Source organism: Erigeron canadensis, chromosome 1 (genome assembly GCF_010389155.1).
Source record: "Erigeron canadensis isolate Cc75 chromosome 1, C_canadensis_v1, whole genome shotgun sequence".
Classification (NCBI taxonomy): Eukaryota; Viridiplantae; Streptophyta; class Magnoliopsida; order Asterales; family Asteraceae; genus Erigeron; species Erigeron canadensis.
The window spans coordinates 39,895,876-39,900,654 of record NC_057761.1 but is presented as its reverse complement, the minus strand read 5'-3'; the positions used below and the strand labels follow the sequence as shown (position 1 = coordinate 39,900,654).

General features: G+C 30.1%; 1 long non-coding RNA gene across 1 annotated transcript; it reads right to left on the bottom strand.

Moving 5' to 3' along the window:
* Nucleotides 1–2,071: 2,071 nt before the first annotated feature.
* LOC122585779 lies at nt 2,072–4,074 on the bottom strand. The gene is made up of 3 exons (XR_006321781.1): nt 3,786–4,074; nt 3,149–3,223; nt 2,072–2,783 (listed from the first exon to the last, which is right to left on the bottom strand). It is a non-coding gene; the product is annotated as an uncharacterized LOC122585779 (long non-coding RNA).
* Nucleotides 4,075–4,779: the final 705 nt, after the last annotated feature.

Here is a 4,779-nt window from a genome sequence, read left to right as displayed (position 1 = left end):
ATTTTTGATAAAAAATAATACATTTTTTGACTAAGTGGTTCTTAAAAGAAATAACATATTAAGTTTCACTGTCTTAAATTCTACGTAAGTTATTTTTAATAAGTGGTGCTATAAATTGTCTGTTTATAATATTATTCACTTATTTTGTTTACCTGTAAAAATTACCTTTCGTGAACATATATTATTATGATAGGGACCCTTATTTTGAGAATCAATTTTTTTATAAGAACCGTGAGAACTCCTAAATTTTATATTGGATCACATGTTTTTTTTTGTTCATTCACATGTGAAACGTTATAAAAGTATATGTTGCAGAAGAAATTTTTTTTTTCTAAAGCTTATATATAGCCACTTGTCACATGTAAACAGAAAACGTGAACAAATTTATTCACAAGTTTCTAAAAGGCTACTTTGAAGGTTGTTTCAAAAAGTTTATTCTACAACATATATTTTTTATATCATTTCATATGTAAATAAACAAAAAAACATGTGAACAAATATATAATTTAAAAGTTCTCATGGTTTTTATAAAAAAAATGGTTCTCAGAATAAGAAAACTCTATAATTATATGCAAGAGTTTCTAAGTAGCATCATTAATTATTACTAGAGGCAGTTGGCTGCATAGCCATAATCGTGTTCACTAACTACTTTCGTAATTATCTCCTGTACTTCAATTTTTACAACGATATACAAATACATGTTTCATTTGTTTTCAATCAAATTTCCGTCAAGTTCGTCTAATGTACAGAACTCTATATGTACAAACCTATAAGATACAAACTATGGAAATCACACAAGCATGAAAAGAGAACAGATAGATATATAATTAACTAAGACTTAATAAATAAATTTTAATAAAATCAACTAAATCCCCTAAACGTTTGCAATAGTTAGTGTAATGGGCCTAATATTTTCGCAATTTTTTCATTTCTGACACTTATATTGTACTACTAGTTAATCAACCTGGGTTTAACCAGGACCATTTAAGTAATATTTTAAAACCAGAAAATGTTTATGTAATTTGTGTTTGATGCCTTATAATTTTATATTATTAACATGGTGAATCGACTAACATAATTATTTGTAGAATAACTATTAGGGATAAAAGCATGAGAGTGTAACAACTATGACCAAAAGGCTATGTAATGTACCAACCTATTCGACTTGCTATCTAGTGTAACCAACTTTATTTTTTGGGTTATGCAATGTAACCAACCGGCTGAAAAACAAGTTACAGGTTACCACTTTCTATTTTATTTATTTTTTATTAAAAAATTCCCAACTTTGTTTCCAGATTCCTGCCTTTACATAACAGTGGTCACTTGATGATTTGTTAATGTTCCTAGTAATTAAACTAATATAAACAACAATTGAATAAAGATCCTAACCATTTGTAAGAGACATGCTTCTCGAGTGAGGGAGTCTATATATTCTTCATCAGCTGTCAATTCGACACCACAATTCCCCACCGCCTTATTGGAATTCTGCGCCCTTTTGGAATCTGAAATATATGATAATCATCTTTCTTCTTCTTTCAATTCAGTGAATTCACTCGCCGTGAGATATTTATACATCAACATGAACATCAAACTACAAACAAGTCATCATCATTAACAACAAATCAAAAAATTCATAAGATCCAAAATACACCAACAACAAATTTTTCCGTCAAATCACCATTTTTTGTTGCGAGTGTTGGATTCGAAAACTTTTGGTCAAGGTTTGTGCGGGATCAAATTTTGAGTCGATTGGTGGTAGTTTCAAGTCTTAATTCGAAGAAACAACAAAAGTTATCGCGATTTTAATTTTTCCGACGAATCACCATTTTTTCCAGCAAGTGTTTGATTCGAAAAAATTTGGTCAGGGTTTGCGGGAGCAAAATTTGAGTCCATTAGTAGTAGTTTCAAGTGTTAATTCAAAGAAACAACAATGTTATCGCGATTTTAATTTTCCGGCGATTTTAGTAAGGATGATGATGATATAGATACGTAAACATTCATATAACCGGATGGAAACCTATTGTAGCATGTTGCTTACATTGCATAACCCAGAAAACAAAGTTGGTTACACTAGATAGCAAGTTGAATAGATGAGTACATTACATAGCCCTTTGGTCAAAGTTGGTTACACTCCCATGTCTTTATCCATAACTATTACATAAACATAAAAAAGCCAGGCATACCACAACATTAGCTTTATCACAAACCATTTAACTTTTTAAAACCATTTATACAATAATTTAACGTATAACATCTTATCTTTCTCTTTAACCAAAGCATCATTTTTCTTGCTATCATTGTTTTCATTATTTGCCTTCTCCACAGGCAGTTGCCCTCTTGGGAAGATGATCTTTCTACTTCTTGGAACAACTACACCTTCTTTTCCTGAATATTACCTTAGTAAACAGAAAGTCAAAGATAAATGATCTCTTTCGTTTTTTTTCTTTCTTACCTCCTCGTTTTATTTATATACAAACATCTAAGTATCTTACGAAATTTAAACTTCCCGATGATGGACATGCCCATCATATATACAACGACTCAATAGTCAATACACAACACATATTAGATACCTAACTTCTACTCAACACTATCCTAGTATAAGTATACTATCACCTCTTCAAAACACAACTCAAAACATATGTTATATAAAGTCACAAATACCTACAATTCATACATGTTAAGGTACATAATATAGGGCCACAAGTTAAGCATTTGCATCTGCCTTGCACTTTCTGATCAGTGATCACAACATCATTATCCAAAACCGATAATGAGAATACCTAAATAAAATTTCAATAAAAACACAATGTACATCATGTACCATTTCAGAAAGCTATAGAAGCTAAGTACTGAATTAGCTAATACCAAAAAAAAAAAATGTAGTCTGCATAAAGAAACAAAGGAACACCACGTATATCATGTACTATTTGGAAAATCCCGGTTTTCAGGAAAATCAATCATATTTGTTTATCTTCGAATATAGTTAATAAGTTGAAAAACTTTGCTAATCATTAAAGAATTAAGTCGTAGTAACGAAAGAAACATACAACATGAATAAATTTGAACTTGTTTGAATCAAAGCAAAAGCTTCTACTGCAGCTTGGGTTAATCGTCCATATTCAGTGAACCTATAGTTGTGACTAACCTTATAAGTTGTAAGTTGTAACCACCATCAAAGACGACCCAAAATGCCTCCGAAGAAGAAGCGAGCACACAAATGCTTTGGGCATAAAAGTGTTGGCCAGATATGAGAATAATACACAGCATCAACAACATCTTTCAGTCAATAACTGATAATCGCAAAATGGATATTCCAATTTTCACAATAAGAAATTACCCATAATAACCATCTACATTATTGCACGAATCGTTTTATATAATCATATAAACCTATGAGCTAATATATATCACACTTTAATTCACGTAATGTATGGTGCACCATGAAATTGAGGGCAAACAACTTTTGTCTAGTATATTTTGATGTTAAAAACACTGCTATTGATGAGTAAATTAGTAGTCAAGAATGTATACTCATAATGTAACTATTGAATTAATGAAGGTATATATATATATATATATTACAAAAAGGTTATACAATACTTAAACTTGTCGACATAATGCAGAAAAAAAAAAGAAGCAAACGAACTGCAGAATATGAATGAAGGATCACCCATTTGTGATTTATTTTTATTTATTTTAAATATCAGCAACAAATACAAAAAAGTATCTAAATCTATTTTCAAGTAATATTTTGTGAAACCCTAAATGAAGATTGATTGTACCTTATATTGAATTTACGATGGTGCCGGCTGGGAAGGAATATATTATTCCGGCAATGTAATTGACTGAAAATCTCGTTGTATACTTGTATGGCGTTTCATATTCTATGCAAATCGTTCAAGCAATCTTTAATAGCAACAAACCTCAAAAATTAAGCTTAAATGCTATTATATAAAAATAAAGGAAAACTGATCAGGCATAATGGAAGATCAAGATTGTTTGCACTTTTTTTCCTTAAACCTGAAACAACTTTTGGGGTTTAATTTTTTATTTTGATATGGATGATCGATCGATTGAGGAATATTGTTTGCTAAATAAAATGGGAAAAGGAAGGCAGAATAAAAAATATGAGAAAAGAAAGCTAAAGTCGCGTTTGATTGTAGAAAATGTTTTCTAATTTTTTATTTCTAATTTTGTTGAAAATGAAAAGGAGTTTTTATTTCCTTGAAAACAAATAAAAATTTTGAAAACGCATTTTAATTAGAAAACTTGAAAACATGTTAAAGATGTGAGGGGAGGGGAAGCAATGAAATGGAAAATGAAAATGAAAAATGGAAAACAAGAAAAAGATGTTTTCAAGTTATCTATGAAAAAATGGAAAACATTGTTTTTGTTTTCTTGAAAAACATTCTTAGAAAACTATGATTAGAACGCGTTTTCTGTTTTCCATGTTTTCTTGGAAACGGAAATGGAAAACAAGGGGTGTTTTCCGCAACCAAACGCCCCCTAAGTTTTTGGGAAATTTTTTATGACACCATCTATTCTAAAAATTAAGGCAGGGAAGGGGCCATATTCGACCACGTCGGATATTTTTTATAAAAATGTTCTAAAAACAAGACTGTTTTATTTAGATAAGAGAAGAGAAGATTGTAGTACTTCATTGCTAATTTCTAGCTGTGTTTTGTTATTGGCTTATTGCTAACATTTTACCCATTGCAGTAAAAGTGCAAAACAAAGCCAAAATCACTAATTGATTTTCTAAAAATACGTTGTTAT